This window comes from Phyllostomus hastatus, unplaced genomic scaffold (genome assembly GCF_019186645.2).
Source record: "Phyllostomus hastatus isolate PE091 unplaced genomic scaffold, TTU_PhHast_1.1 phas_contig_40, whole genome shotgun sequence".
NCBI classification, from domain to species: domain Eukaryota; kingdom Metazoa; phylum Chordata; class Mammalia; order Chiroptera; family Phyllostomidae; genus Phyllostomus; species Phyllostomus hastatus.
Genome location: NW_025333872.1, coordinates 63,002,713 through 63,020,125, shown reverse-complemented (window position 1 = coordinate 63,020,125; position 17,413 = coordinate 63,002,713). Strand labels below are relative to the sequence as shown.

General features: G+C 34.1%; 1 protein-coding gene across 1 annotated transcript in view; it reads left to right on the top strand.

Moving 5' to 3' along the window:
• FRK (fyn related Src family tyrosine kinase) overlaps window positions 1-17,413 on the top strand; it is a 102,649-nt gene that overhangs the window by 24,790 nt on the left and 60,446 nt on the right. The window lies entirely within an intron of this gene.

Genomic DNA, 17,413 nt, shown 5'->3' with positions numbered 1-17,413 from the left:
CAAGTTAATTGGCAAAGTTCACTGCATTCCGGAAGCCTACTTTATCGAATGGATCCTCAGAGCCTGCTGAAAGAGAGGCACAAACTATCCCTATTCCTCAAGCACTTGTCCTGGAAAGAACCTTTGTCCAAGCAAAGAGGAAAACTCTCACTTCTTATTAAATTGCTGATCTGTTTTCAGAAACAAAGTATTTGGTCAAAGTTACTAAAAAAAAGTGGACAGAGGGACCGCGTGTTCCTTTTCTGTCCAGATACTTCCTCTAGAATGGATTACTGAAATGAAATCATGTTTTAATGAAACTTAGAAGTAATGGTCATTGAGAAAAAGAGCCTGATGAAGAGAAAGGAAATTGATGAATGAGAACAAGATGAGGGAGAATACACCAGGAATGAGGGGGTAGAAGGCAGTATTTCCATTTCTATTACAAAAAAAAGTAAGAGTCACTGTGAATGTTCTCTACTGTAAACAGATATCATAGAAACAGATATTCACCTGCTCACGCTTTATTCCTGAGTAGTTGTTGCAACACAAAAGCTTTGTACCTGTTAGCTTCACTATTGGGAAAAAAATAGTTTTGTAGAGAATTAAAGAAAACATTTCATAATAACTCTATTAAGAGGTCAGTGATTAGAAAGTTTGATTTTAAGTAGTAGCTATATAAATTATATGAAATGTTCTTTGCTTCATTTTTTTTTGATTCAGGCATATGTTAGCAGATTATAATTTCGAAAGAGAATTTGCAATCAATGTTATTAAGTAGAAAGTTTCTGAAAGCATATTTTTGATGGATGTGGTGCTATTAGAAAAGAATTAGCAAATTTAAAATGTGCCTGATTCCTAAGCATTCTGTAGGTTCAAAGGAAATTGAGTACATATGTGGATAGTGGTTTCTTATAAAAATTCTTGACTTCTCTTGAGTTCACCATCATGATTTAAACTCTAGTTATAAAAACTTAAATTATTTTTTCAGAATTATTTCTTGGAAAGCCATGCATCAGAAAACTAATAAAATAGACATTCTTAAGCACAACTCTACTCTTCCCCCAACACGTTCATCTTCTCTCCTGTACAAACCTTTGAAAAAGTTGCCTATACTTCACATCCTGACTTCTTCTTTTCTCTCTCACTCCCTTTTTCTTTCTTTCTCTCACTTATTTTTACTGTGGGAACTTTCTAACCTTTACAAAAATGTAGAAGACATACCCTCATGTACTATCAATCAGTTTTAACAGTTACTGTCACATGGTAATCTCATTTCACCCTTATTTTCCTTCTCCCTACCCCTATCCTCACCACCTCACTCAGTTGTTTTGAAGCAAATCCTAGATATCATATAATTTTATCTGTAAATTCTTCTGTAGGTATCTTTAAAAGACATGAAATATCTTAAGCAAATAAACAATTAAAATATAATGATCACTCTTAAAAAATAAAATAACCCTGATATTATCCACTATCCAGTCAGTGTGAAACTTCCCATAGCCTTACCAACTATTTTTAATGCTTTGATTGTTTGAATCCAGGTTTTTTATTTTCTTTTTTCTTTTGGGATTTGCTTTGTGGTTTGTGAATCCAAATGAAGTCTATATGTTACAATTGGTTGATTTCTTCCTTAGTCTTCTTGAACGTGTTTCTCTGCTCTACATTTATTTCCTGGAAATTTATTTCCTTTGCCTGCCGAGTTTTCCACAGCCTGGGTTTTGCTGACGAGATTCTCTCTTGAACACATTGCAATTAGACTTTCACCACTCCAGGAAGCTGCTCTTATCGAAGGTCACCAAGGAAACTTCACATTGCAAAGTCCATTGGTCACTTCTTAGCCTTCATTTTAGTTATCTTATCAATACTATTTAACATCCTTAATAAACTTCCTTTAATTGATCTCCAGGACAACTACTCACCTGTTTTCCTCTTACAGCACCGACCAAGATAGTTTTTTTTCTGGTTCCTTCTCTTCTCCTTGACCACTGACCGTCAGAGTGCCCAGCCCTCACCTGTGCTCCTCTTTTCTATCTGCTCCCACTTTATTGTTCATCTTGTTCAATTTGAGACATGTACGTTCATGCATATTCACTGATCTATTTGACATTACTCTATCCAAAACGAAGTTACCAAATTCTAGACATTTTCAATACTTTAAAAACTGAGCTCTTACATTTCTCTCACTCCTGTCCTGCAAGGTCTCCCCACAGCCCTATGAATAGCAACTAGGCCTTCAGTTGCTCACTCCAAATATCTTGGAATCACCCTGACTCTCATTTTTCTTTTACATCTCACTCCTAGTGGATTATTTTGCCTTCATCTTCTACATATATGCACAATTTAACCATCTCTCACCAGCCTCTTCTGCCATCTGGTCCCATCCATCTTGATCTCTCAATCTGGCTTAGTGTGATAGTTTCCTAACTGGTCTCTCTGATTTGACTGTTGCCATAAATATAGTTTATGCTCAACCCAGCAGGCAGAGTGACTCTTGAAATGCCAAAAAATTAAAATTACTTCTCTCCTCAAGATTTCCCATCAGCTTCTTTTCTCACTCAGCGTTAACACCCAAGTCTGCTTGTTATGGTCCCTGCTCTCCACCATTACCACTCTGACTTCATTCTTTATTTCTCTCTCTTTGGATTCTTCTACTTATGCCACAAAACTTTTTTTAGGGGGGTGGGGAGGGGAGAATATAGGTCTAGCTAAAAACAATTTTGTAAAATTTTTCTTAGAGACTGGAATTTGAATTATTATTGCTTAATCAAGGTGTAAGAAATATGGAGAAAATGACTTGCTCAAATAGGATTAAAAAGCTGAAATTTGCAGCTTGGTATTAACCTTGCTGTACCCTGAACATTGATCTACAAGGTATGGCTAAATCAACCCTGAATTGTTAAAGAGAGAATGTCCTCCTTGGTCCATATATATATTATATAATGTTATATATATGGACATTTATTTGTTGTAATATTTGTTATAATATATATTACATATATTATGTTTTATATATATACATATATATATACACACACATTCATTTGTTGTAATATTAGAGAACATAGCCACTTTCAGGTCTATTGGTAGTGTGGGAAAGTATTATTTTCACTTAGAATTTGGAATTGAAGAGTGGCCTTTTGATTAGCTTCTGCTGATGTTTCATCTGTGTTTGCCATTTGAAACTGATTCTCATTCCTAAGTGGCAACCTATGTTCCATCGTACAGATTTGAGACACATTCTTTCTGGCTCAAGAATACTAAGTGCAAGAAGGAAAGATCTGGGAGTATACAAAATAGTCTCTTGTACTTCTAATAATGTCAACAAAAGGCTGTGTTGTTAGTAAACAGATATCTGTATTTTAGTCCTAGTTATTTCAAAATCCTTGATATTGCATCTGTTTTTCTCTTATATTTTTAAATAAGAATTTTTCTTCATAAGTTCAGTGCAATATGTGCACATCTAAAAATGGATCTGAACACACAAAAAATAATTTGAGTCAATGCTGTGTTGTCATGATGTAAAATTACTCTTGGTATCTCAAATATGTTTCCCCTAAGAAATTAAAAACAGTCATAAAATATAAATTAATATGTGTTTGCTGTAATACAACTTGACATTTTAGTTGTAATGAACAGGACTTCTAATGTTAACCAACATTAATTAGAAATGTGAAGTGCTTTAAACATGAAATGTAATAACAGTGCTGAGTAGATCAGGCACATTCATTAATATATCCCATGCTTATTAAAGATTTCTTTTTGAATGATGCATTATTGAGCAAATTTATAATGCCTATTACATGACTCTTGAGTTGTTCTGTAGACGTTACTCCTTCCTTGGGTATGTTGGTGTTGGTGTTAGGTTCCAGGGTCTAGGCTGGCAGGGTTGAGGGGTGTACCACCTCGAGGTGAGAGGTGGCTTTAGAAGTGTGGTTCTGGGAGAAGCAAAGCTGCCTGCATTTTTTGGTTTGGGTTATGTTAGTATTTTATTTTTTCAAAATGGTTTACTTTTTTTCTGATTATGAGAACTAATAAATATACACTACAAAATGTTTCAGACAACATTGGAAATTGTGAAGAAAAATTTCCTCTCTGAACATCCAGAAATAGTAACTGTCCACATTTTTTACGTATCTTCTTTTAGAATTTTTTTCTTGTTCAATGTTCTCTTTCCTTTCCTTCTTCTCCTCTCTCTCTCTATGAATTGCCTACATATTATGTGAGAATTATGTATATCCTGTAATAAAATTATTTACATATGTATATGTGTGTTTGCAGATTTTTATTAGAGAAAAATAAAATCTATTATACTGTATACACTATGTGAACCTTCACCCCTTCACCATATACCTACACCAAGACTTAATGTTACTTTTCCTTTCCACCTTTGTGTTTCTGTTATGTGAAAAATAATAATATCTTACATTAGTTTGCATTTTTAAAAATTAGTAGAGTTGAATACATTTATTTTACTAATTGGTTATTTAAAATTTTCCTTTTATAAACTGACATTCATGTCTTGCTTCTTTTTTCTTGGATCTCTTCTTTTTCACTTGTAAAGGAGCAGTATAAGGAAAACAACCCTTTTTCTCTTATGTATGTTGCAAATAATGTTTTTCAGCTTATAGATTACCTTTTGAGATTGATATGGTGTTTTCTGAAATATAGTTTATAATTTTTACATAATTTAATCTATTATTAAAAGTCTTTAATTTTATGATTTTTGCCTGTGTTGATTTTCTCAGAAAGAAAGTTGTTGTCTGCCATGTGCTCAACACTGTGGGCAAGTCTGATGAATGGGACCTAGGGAGCAGAACTCAACAGGGGCATTTTAAATATTTCCTTCCTAAATTATTCTTCTTATTTCTCCCTAAGGAAGAGAACATATTTGGGAAATGTCTCTATTGTTTTCCATCTTATCTCAATTTAATTATAATTTCAGAATTACAGTGAGGCTCTATTATAATAGAGTAGTGATAAGTCATTATCCACAAATCTGGAAAGAATGGAAAGATTGGTAGATTTTAGAGTGTTTAATTTACTAAATACTTTACTAGACTGATATCTTGTACTAAATAGTCTAACAGAAGCCACAGTGAACATATCTCAGGAATTTATATCTGAGATACGGAGACATATTTCATGTGAATGATCATGACATTTCTTTTTTTTTTAATTTTGTTTTAATTATTGTTCAAGTACAATTTTCTATCCCAGCCCTCCCCACCTCCCTCCCTTTTCCACCCACCCTGGTTTTTGTCCATGTGTCCTTTATACTTGTTCGTGTAAACCCTTCCCCTTTTCCCTTGAAATTCCCCCAAAATTCCCTCCCCTCTCCCCTCTGACCACTGTCAGCCTGTTCTCTATTTCACTGTCTTTGGTTATATTTTGCTTGTTTCTTTGTTTTGTTGATTAGGTTAAGCCAAGCGGTGAAAGACAAATATCATGACATTTCTTAAAATGAATTTTATTCCCAATCCATTGTGTCAGAATTTGAACATAATTGGTTAAAACTGATCATCATGTACTTTTGTGACAGTTTTATCTTTCAAATATCAAATTGAAAGAAAACTATGCTGAATCTACTACTAGTTGATCTTTATGTCTTTTTGGTGGTGAAAATGGAGGTCACATGACTTCATGGAACTCTATGGACCCTAATTCTGATTGGCCTAGATGTTCATAGATCTGCTGAGTGGATTCCTTCCTTCTCCAAATTGGGCTGATGTGGAGAATGGAACAGATATTAAAAGTATTGTTCTGAATGTGCTTTTCTTGTTTCTCTGAATGCAAATTAAAGGTTCAGTTTGAATCCACTTGCTATATTACATCTCCCCTCAACTACTACAGCTAGATGTGATTTTTGCTTCTCTGAAATTCTCATGTTTTTGGTATTTAATCATATATTGCCTTGTATTGATATTTTGAAAATTATTTAAAACACTTCCCAAGTGATACACATATACAAAAGATATAAAAATATAAAAATGTCTTTTTAGTTTTCATATGCACATTATTCTGCATGAAAATAATCAGTGTACATATTCTGCTTTTTTACTTCTGTGCATTTAATGGTACTATACAGTCTTTATATTAATTTTTCTAATCTCCATACCATTCTTATCAGTAAATGTGTCATCATTTATTTAACCCTTTTCTTAATAGTTAGCATTTAGTTTTTTCCATTTTTATTTTTAAAGTGCTTTGAATAGCATAACAATGAATAAGTGTCTATATAAAGATTTTTCCATATTTTGTATGAGTTTTTAAGGTTACATTCCCAAAATCTGAATTACTGAGCCAAAGATAATGAACATTTTTAAGGCTCCTTGTGCTTATTGACAAATTTCCTTCAAAAGATGAGTCCACTGATACCATATAGAATGGTTATATTCTCTCAAAACATTGTCACAACTGATTATTGTCATTTTTCTATGGGAAATTACAGTTTTCTAAAATGTTCTATACTAGCAAATTTGAACTTCCTGCACTTGTTCTTTTACTCATTATATTTTCCTGTAATGAATTTTTAATCCTTTGATATTTTAAAGATTGGATCTTATTTTTTTTTAACATTGTGTGTGGGCTCTATCAAAAGAAAACATTCATTCAGTGTATTAGTTTGTTAGGGCTGCTATAACAAAGTATCACAAACTCAGTGGCTTCAACAGAAGTTTATTGTCTTACGGTTCTCAAGGCTAGAAGTCTGAGATCAGGATTTGTTTCTTTCTGTGAGTTATGAGGGAGAATCTTCTATGTCTCTCTTCTAACTTCTGGTGGTTTTCTGGCAATCTTTGGTTTGGCTTGTAGATGCCTCCTCACCTGGATCTCTGCCATCATGTTCACATGGCATTCTCCCTGTGTGTGTGTGTGTGTGTGTGTTCAAATTTCTGATTTTTATAAAGACATTAGTCATATCGGATGAAGAGCCCATCCTACTTCAGTATGATCTCTTAACTAATTATATCTGAAATGACCGTGTTTACAAATAGGGTCACATTCTTGAGATACAGGCAGTTTGGACTTCAACATATGAATTTTAGGGGAACATAATTCAACTCACTCAGTAATTCACTTATCAATGTTTATTGATAATGTTTACTGATTATTTATTTAGGCAACATTTATGTAGAACATGAACATTTATGTAGTGATTCCTACAGTGTTAAGCAGGGGTGAACGAGAAACTTCCTGCCCTCATGGAGATAAAGGTTTAGATGTGGAACTTCCTGCTAAATGTTTCATTCATTCTGCTCCAGCTATACTGGGCTCCTTCATGTTCTGGGGCACAGTAGGCATGATCTTTCCTTGGGTACTTTGTACTTTCTCTTTCCTCTGCCTGGAATATTCTTTCACTAGGTATCTGCCAGTCCTGCTCCTTTCCTTCCTTCTCTCTGTACAAATGTAGATTAAAAACCTTATAAGTAACAAGTCTCAGGGCTGGAATCTAAGTCCAAATATATTAGTCACCCCTTTTGTTGTCTGGGGATTCTTTTGTTTGGCATCATTCTTCTAGAAATCAAAATACTCTATTGTATTGTGATGTCCTCTTTAACCTGATTTTTCTTAGGAGAACTTTATTTTCCAATTATTTTTTAGTTTTGTTGTTTTTTATTTTTGGTTTACTTAAATACATTATTATTTATTCTATTACAGTTGTCCCAATTTCCCCCCCTTGCTCCCCTCCACCCAGCCCACACCCCATTTCCACAGTCACTCCCCACACTGCCGTCCTTGTCCATGGGTCATGTATAGATGTTCTGTGTGGAAGCTATTAATTTGATGTAGTCTCATTTGTTTATTTTTCACTTTGTTTCCCTGGTCCTAGGAGATATATCGGCAAAAATATTGCAATGTGAGATAACTGAAATTTTATTGCCTATGTTTTCCTCTAGGATTTTTATGGTATCAGTGCTTATATGTAAGTCTTTTAGCCATTTTGAGTTTATTCTAGTGTGTGGTGTAAGTCAGTGGTGTAGTTTCATTGTTTGCAAGTACTAGTCCAGTTTTCCCAACACCATTTTTTGAAGAGACTGTCTTTACTCCATTGCATGTTTTTGCCTTCTTTGTCAAATATTAAGCCAAGAAGTGTGGGGTCTCTATTCTGTTCCATTGATCTATGTGTCTGTTCTTATGTCAGTACCAGATTCTTTTGATTACAGTGGCCTTGTAGTATAGTTTGATATCAGGTATTGTGATCCCTCCAACTTTGTTCTTTCTCAAGATTTCTGAGGCTATTTGGGGGGGTCTGTTTTGGTTCCATATAAATTTTTGGAATATTTGTTCTAGATCTGTGAAATATGCCATTGGTATTTTAATAGGAATTGCATTGAATCTATAGATTGCTTTGGGTAGTATGGGTATTTTAATGATGTTAGTTCTTCCAATCCATGAATAATTAATATGCTTCCACTTATTTGTGTCTTCCTCAGTTTCCTTCTTGAGTGTCCTATAATTTTCTGAGTACAAGTCTTTTACCTCCTTGGTTAAATTTTTCCCTAGGTATCATATTTTTGTTGTTGTTGCAAGAGTAAATGTCATTGTTTTCTTCACTTCTCTTTCTGATAGTTCATTATTGGTATATAAAAATGCTATCAATTTCTGAGTATTGATTTTACACCCCACTACTTTGCCAAACTCATTTGTTATAAGGTCTAGTAATTTTTTTGTGTAACTTATAAGGTTTTCTATGTACAATGTCATATCATCTGCAAATAATGACAGTTTTACTTACTCCTCTCCAATTTGGATGCTTTTTATTTCTTCTTCATGTCTGATCACTGTGGCTAGGACTTCCGGTACTATGTTGAATAAGAGTGGTGGAAGCAGACATCCCTGTCTTGTTCCTCATCTTAAGGGGAACACTTTAAGTTTTTGCCCATTGAGTGTGATGTTTGCTGTAGGCTTTTTGTATATAGCCTTTATATTGTTGAAGCATCTCTCTATTTCCACTTTGCTGAGTGGTTTTTTTTTTATCATAAATAGGTGCTGGAATTTATCAAATGCTATTTCTGCATCTATTGATATAATCATGTCATTTTTATCTTTCAGTTTATTTATGTAATATATTACATTTATTGATTTGCATCCTTGGGATAAATCCCACTTCATCATGGTGTGTGATCTTTTTAATGTATTGCTGGGTCTGGTTTGCTAATACTTTGTTGAGAATTTTAGTATCTGTGATCATCAGGGATATTGGCCTATAGTTTTTTTCTTTGTTGTATCTTTTTTTTTATTGTTGTTCAAGTACAGTTGTCTCCATTTTCCCCCCACCACTCTACCCTGCCCCACCCATCCCCACCTCCCACCCTTGATCCTACTACCCCCCTTTGGCTTTGTCCATGTGTCCTTCATACATGTTCCCTGATGACCCTCCCCCTTCTTTCTCCCATTACCCCCTTCCTCCCTCCCTTCTGGTTACTGTCAGTTTGTTCTTTATTTCACTGTCTCTGGTTATATTCGGTTGCTTGTTTGCTTTGTTGATTAAGTTCTACTTATAGGTGAGATCAGATGGCATTTGTGTTTCACTGCCTGTCTAATTCCACTTAGCATAATGCTGTCGAGATCCATCCATGCTGTTGTGAAGGGTAGGAGTTCCTTCTTTCTTTCTGCTATGTAGCATTTCATTGGGTGAATGTACCATAATTTTTTTATCCACTCATTTACTAATGGGCACTTAGGTTGCTTCCAGCACCTGGCTATTGTAAATTGTGTTGCTATGAACATTGGGGTGCATAGGTTCTTTTGTATTGGTATTTCAGGGTTCTTAGGATATAATCCTAGCAGTGGAATTGCTGGGTCAAAAGGCAGATCCATTTTTAGTTTTCTGAGGAAATTCCCTACTGTTTTCCAGTGGCTGCAGCAGTCTGCATTCCCACCCACAGAGTACTAGGGTTCCCTTTTCTCCACAATCTCACCAGCACTTGTTATTTTTTATTTGTTTATGATGGCCATTCTGATTGGTGTAAAGTGGTATCTCACTGTGGTTTAATGTGCATCTCTCTATTGGCCAGTAATGCTTTCATACATCTCTGGGCTTACCTAGTTTTGGAGTTAGGGTAATACTGGTCTTGCAAAAACAGCTTGGAAGTCTTCCCACTTCTTGAATTTTTTTGCAATATTTTGAGAAGAATAAGTGTTAGTTCTTTGAATGTTTGGTAAAATTTGTCTGTGAAGCCATCTGGTCCAGGACTTTTGTGTCCTGGGAGTTTTTTGATTATACCTTCAATTTCATTAGTTATTGGTCTATTTAGGTTTTTTGCTTCTTCCTGATTCAGTTTTGGAAGACTGTATGTTTTTAAAAATTTATCCATTTTGCCTAGGTTGTCCAATTTCTTGGCATAAGTTGTTCCTAGTATTTTCTTATAATCCTTTCTATTTCTGTGTTATTGGTTGTCACTTCTCTTTCATTTCTAATTTTATTAATCTGGGTCTCTCTCTCTCTCTTTCTCTCTCTCTCTCTCTCTCTTTTGATGGTTCTGGTTAAGTTATCTTTAGTAATTCTAGGTCTTATTTTTTGACCATCTCAAAAAGCACAGTGTAAATACTCTTAAGTTTATTGTATTTCTTGGCAGCATACCCTGATCAGTTTTTATTTATGAGTCATAGACCTCTCTTAAGAAGGTGTAATTTGGATTTGTGTGCTATATAGTTATTTCCCCCTGCCTCATCATAGCACAGGCAGACAGCAAGATGATAATAGCCCACCACTCCACAGTTGAGCCCTCCCCAAGAATTTCTCTTAAGTCCTAAGGTTGGGCAGTGGGGAAGGAAAGAGAATGATCCTTCACATATCCTACAAAATGCTATTTTTTTTTTTGGTGTGTTTTGCCTGGCCATGCTATGCTATTGCTAACTTACTTCCAATGTATCTAAGTACTCAGCCAAAAGTACTCCCTAGGTGGCACTGTTTGGGGATTCTGTTCATTCATAACATCTGTATCATTAATTTTTATTCAAGCAACTTGTGGCTAGAATGGCTTTGTGCCTTAGCCAACCATCTTCTCATGAGAGGACATTGTACTGTCCCTTCGTTGGTACGTTTTATGGATATTATAATGATTTTCAGTTTCTTTTCCTATAGATATTGCATGGCTATATTCTTGAGCCCTGAACCTATCTTTGAACAATTCCTTAGCATTAAAAAACAAACAAACAAACAAACAAACTTCAAAGTTCCTATTTTGTTTTGAAGTTTTCAACCACTGTCTTTTCATCTTAATCTTTTAAATCATATTCTTTTTACTTCTTTAAGCCATTGAAAATCTTGTTTATTGAATCGATTATAGACCTGTAAATTGGGTTACATATGTCCTGTTTTCCCTTTTAATTTCAAATAGTTCTTACTGTATGTTATTTTGATTTACCCTATCTTACATATATTAACATATTTTAATTTTTCACTATGACTGCTACCAATTATAAGAACTTTATTTTGTTGCCCTAAAGAAAAATTCCAAACTCTACTTTTCCTAAATTAATATTGTTTTTCTAAATTAAGAAACATGGATACATATTTGTCTAACATTTATCATTTCTGTTTCTTTATACCTTTGGTGCCTCAAGAAATAAACAATTAGATTTTTTAAACCAATCTTAAATTCTATTAGCTATTGCACCATGTAGGCTGCCTTTAGCCATCATTCATTATATAATATTCATTTGCTTACATAATATTAATTACTATAAATGTTAGCTATTATCCTATTTGGTACTTTAAAAATTTTGTCTCCTTGTCTTTTTTCTGCTGAGGGTCTTTATTTAGGACTGTTTTGTTTTGTACTATTAGTATTTTAAATAGTAGGAATATTTGAACGCTGCTAGATAATTTAAATATGTTCTCTCATTAGTTCTTGCAATCACCATGTGAAATAATAACTATTTCCAACACATCTAACAGTTTAGGATGGCCCATGGTTAACTCTTTAAGTCCTGCTCCTATCTCTGTGGAAGCACATCATTCTGCATAAAGCAAACATGATGGTCAATATGCAATACTCTTTGAGATTTATTATGAATTTAACATCTCTATTTTATACCCTTAATTCTTACCACATTTTGACACATCTTTCTTCATTTTTCCAGGTCCCAATTAATGGCATAATTCATTTATGTGCTGCCTTTCCTTTCTTCTGTTAAATGATATGCAAGGATTATCTCTTTAATGACTTACCTTTTGACTTTTCGCAGCCTTTTCTCTCTTGATCACTCTTGTGGGAAGAGCTGCCAGCTCTAACGTGAGTTCCAGAGAACTTGGCTCCTCGAAGGATGCCTTATCACATTTCTGACACTTTTATATCAGAAAAAGTAAACCCAATAGTTGTCTGTCTATCTGTCTATCTCTCTATTCATCTATCATCTATATATGTATTTTCTATCATCAATGTTTGATCTACTTTGGCCCGTCTATTTGTCCCTATTGTGCTTTGCCATGAATGTGGGGACTACTTAAACAATAATGAGATTGAATTTTTGCACTATAACTCAAGAATTATTCTAGGTTCATCTCTTCTTAAGTCACTTAGAATGTCCTTACTAATTAGTATATCTTATTCATCATCTCACTTCAAACATTTTTTTTACTGGGAAATTGGTGCACAGAGACTCTGCTATACTCCACTGTAGTATCAGAGCCAGGCTATTGATACTGATGCAGTCGATATTCGGACAGTTCCATCACCGGAAGACTCCCTCTTCTTACTGCGTTATAGTCATCACTGCCCTGCTTCTTAGCATCCTATCCCTGGCTCTTCCAGCTCCTGGGACTAACCAGGGATATCTGTTAATTTCCATTTCTTTAATTTTATTTCAATCATGTTATATACACGGAATCATAAGTTTTGAGATTGACTGTCTCTTCCACTCAGCATAATTCCCTGGCAATTTATTTGGTTATTGTTTGTATTGATAGTTTATTTGCTGAATAGTAGTATTACATAGTATGCTTGTGCATGCTTTATTTAACCATTCACCCATTGAAGGGCATCCAATTTATTTCCTTTTTTCTGGCTACAACAAATAAAGCCTTTATGAATATTCTTACACAGGGTTTGTGTGAATGTAAGTTTTCATTTCTCTGGGATGAATTCCCAAGAATGCAATTGCTGAGCATATGGTAGTTGCATTTTTAGTTTTATAAAATCTATCAAATTGTTATCCAGAGTGGCTGTGCCACTTTATAGTCCCACCAGCAATGTATGTATGGGTGATCCAACATTAAGTATTGTCATTAATTTTTAGTTTAGTTATTCTGATAAGTGGTAATGATGTCTAGTGATTTTAATTCACATTTCCCTAATGGGTAATTATGGTGAATATTTTTTCATGTATTTATTTGCCTTTTGTATATCCTCTTCTATAACATGTCTCTTTATGTCTTTTGTCCATTTTCTTAATAGATTTTTTTCTACTGTTGAGTTTTGAGAATTCTTTATATGTTGAGATACCAGTCCTTTGTCAGATATGTGGTTTGCAAATATCTTACATATTTTGTCTTGGTATGTGATTGTCTTTTTATCCTCTTAAAAGGATCTTTCACAGAATAAAAGTTTTTAATTTTCCTGAGGTTCAACTTACCATGTTTTGCTATTATGAATCATACTTTTGATAAAATGTTTCTGATCTCTTTGCGTAGACCCTGAAGGTTTTCTCCTTGTTTTTGGTATATCAGTGCAGTTTAATTAGAAAGTTACTTTCTATACTCTTCTCAACTGAAATTAGTAGTTTTGATTTCAAAGTAAAACTATGTAAATGAATATTTGAATGAATAGGCCAATAGTCTATATATAAAGAAACACAAAATGCCTCTCTCTTCTGCAGGTATTGTCCTGAAGGAAAGAGCAGTGTGGAAAGATAGGACCCTTGTTCTCTGTAGCTTATAGGGTTACTGGTAGAGTGTAGGATGAGGAGCTTCCAATAGAAGTGTCAAGGAGGAAACTGAGGCCAGAGGTCACGCAACATGTGAAACATACTCATTTATAGTGGGTAAGTGGCAGACTTTGGAGTCAAGGGAAACAGAGAACAGTAACTCATTCTTTTGAGAATGTTTAACATCCTAGATTATGGAACTGATGGTAGATGATTTATATTAACAAAGGATAACACACAAATGCTTAGACATATTAAGGACATTGTTGTAAACAGACTATCACAAAGAAAGATACAATCACATGGTCAAAAGGTCAAAATTGTAGAGGGTGTGCCTTTAAGCTTTATTATTTCTAGAAAGGACTTCCTTATTTTGAAAATATGTTTATTGTCCAGGCATAAGTTCATGATGACTTCAACAGTACCGATAAAAGTTTCCTTTTAGAACTGAAATTAAAAATTTTTTTTAGTTAAATACAACATGTATTATATATAAATGAAGGTTATTGTTATTTTTATAATGAAAGTGAAAGTAAACAATACATTTTTATTTGTTTCACAGTCTTAATATTTCCTTTCTAAAATAAGAGGTACAAGAAGCATAACTTTGCATAACATGTTGCAGATTAGATATATACTTTCTTGACTCCAGGCTTTGAGTTTAGCTGGTCCTCTAAAAACTGTGAATACGTCTATACCTTTACAAACAAAGAAATTGTGGCAATCTGTGTGGTATCATTTAACACGTGTTCTGGGGCCCCACTAATGCCAATTTCTCCTATGCATGGAGTAGGAAATTTTTGCTGTCCTTTGAGTTAAAGCCCCTTCTTTGAAAGATTTTAAAAATGTCAGATAGATATCTTACCAGGGAAGCAGATAATATTCTCCAGAGAGTCACATTTCTGTTCTCACTCCTCAGCTGAGAATAGGACCCACAGGGAAGGAGGAACAGGGCAGTTTTATTCACACAGGGCTGTTTAATACAAAGAGGAAATTTCTGAGGTCAACTTTCCATTGAATCTTTCTCACAAATTCCAATCTAGGTATTTTCAAGTCTAACTAAGGAAATATTTGGATTACAAGAACAACATAGTGTAGTTTTTTAAAAATTAATTTTATGAAGTACAGTTTATGTAGAGTAAAATGCACAGATCTGAAGCTTATGTTTTGATAAATGTATGCACCCATGTAAAGAACACAGCAACGAAGACGTAGAACACGCCTGCTACCTCAGAAGGTTCCCTCACAATCCCTTCTGGACTCTGCCCTTTCCCCTGCCCTGGACAAGCCTGTTGTGGTTTCTATCCCTTGTTCTTTGTTTCATTTACTCTTGCACTTTATATAAATGCAATCATACATTTACTTTTTTGTGTATTGATCCTTTTGTTCATCATAATGATTTTGGGACTCAAACATGTTGTTGTGCGTAGCATGAGTTTGACTTTTAGTGCTGAATACTAGTTCATTGTACTAGTACAATGCACATTTGAGCTTTTTGTTCTTCTGTTGATGGACATTTGGTCTGTTTCCCAGTATTGGCCATTATGAGTAAAGCTGCTATCAAGATTTTTGTGCAAGTCTATTTCAGGACACATGTTTTCATTTTTCTTAAGTAAATACCCTAGAGTGGAATTGCTGTGTCATAGAGTAAATTTATGTTTCACTTTATAAAATATTGCCAAATAGTTTTCCAAAGGGCTTATACTTTTCCCACTCTTACAATAGCATATGAGAGCTGCCTTATATTTTGCTAATGTTTAATATTCTCAGTCTTTTAAAATTTAGCCATTATGCTGGTTATGAAATATCTTACTGTGGTTTTAACTTGCATTTGCTTAGTTACTGATGATCAAAGCAAAGGTGTTGGACACGTATTCCTGTTGGCCAATCTTGTGTCTCCTTTTGTGAAGTATCTGTTCAAGTTTTTGCCCGTTTTCAAACCCACCATCTAGGCCTACCTGGAGTTAGTTTCTATTGACTGTATTCTTTTTTCTTGAGTATGAATCACACTTTCTTGTTTTTTGCGATATTGCTAATTTTTGGTTGAATACAGGACCTTTTGTAGCTACTCTAGATTCTATCACCTTCTTTTGAGAATTACTGGCTTTCTGCTTTCATCAGTAGTTATGGTGCTTGGAATCTAACTGCAAACTTTGTCTGCTTCATGGTATGCTACTGCTTGTATCTCTGTTCTGTTCTTATTTCTCCATTGAGTATGATGTTAGGTGAAGGGGTTTGGTTGTTGTTATTTTTGTCCTTTTTAAGATTGAGGACATTTTCTTCTACTTTAAATTTGCTGAGTATTTTTGCTTTTAATCTTGAATAGGTGTTGAATTTTTCAAAATTTTTTCTGCAGTTATTGAGCTAATTATATGGTTTTTAATTTTAGTCTCTTAACATGATCAGTTTTATTGATTTTTAAATATAAACCATCTTTCTTCCTGGGATAAACTGCAACTAGTTATGATATATTCTCTCTATATTTTTAAGAGATTTTATTTATTTTTGGACAGAGGGAAAAGGAGGGGGGAAGAGAGAAGTATGGAATTCGAGAAAAGCGTGATCAGATGTCTCTCACATGTTCCCACTCGGGGACCTGGCCTACAACCCAGGCCTGTGCCCTCACTGGGAATTGAACCGTTAATCTTTTGGTTTGCTAGATGACACCCCACTGAGTCACACCAGTCAGGGCTATTTTCTATATTCTTGAATTTGATTTTACTAAAATATTTTAAGGATTTTTTGCATCTGTGCACATGAGAGATGTTTTCTGTAGTTTTCTTCCTTCAAAATGCTTTTGGTTTAGATATCAGCATAACTTTGGCCTCATAAAATGAATTGGAGAATATTTTGTCCTCTTGTGTTTTCTGACAGAGTTTGTGTGTCAGGTTGATACTGTTTCTTCCTTAAATGTTGGTGGAATTTACCTGTGAAGCCCTGGGGATACAAAGTTTTCTTTGTGGGAAGGTTTTGAATTATAAATACAAATTCTTTAACATATGTAAAATTATCAAGGATATTCTACTTTTCCTTGTGTTAGTTTAGGTAAGATGAACTGACATAAAGTGACATAGTCACTGTTGTAAATTTAATTTCAATTAATTACATATAATGGGCATGAGAATTGCAGGCAGCACAGGGACCTATCATGAGGCACAAAGTCCTGGTTCTTTACTTGTGAAACCAAACTCCTAAAAGCAGCACGTTAATTTGAAGGTGGACCTATAGTTGTATATTTCAGGCAATTGTACCGCATAGGTCTTTTTCTCATAATCTCTGCCTTACATGTCAATTATGAATCATTTATTTTTAAAATGTATTTCTCCAATCATCTGACATCAAAATAATGTATGGTATGCTTAGGTACCTTATATTTTTCACTTTTTTTCTTTTTATACTGGTGTGCATGAGTGTTTTTCCAATTATAATATAAACTTGTAATCAAAGATAGTCTTGTCCTTTTTCTTTTAAGTTCCTAGCTCATAGTTGGTCGATTACTATTTATTTCAATTTTTTAAAAAAATTTAAAAGTCTCTCAGCATGAAAAATATTTAAAAGTCCA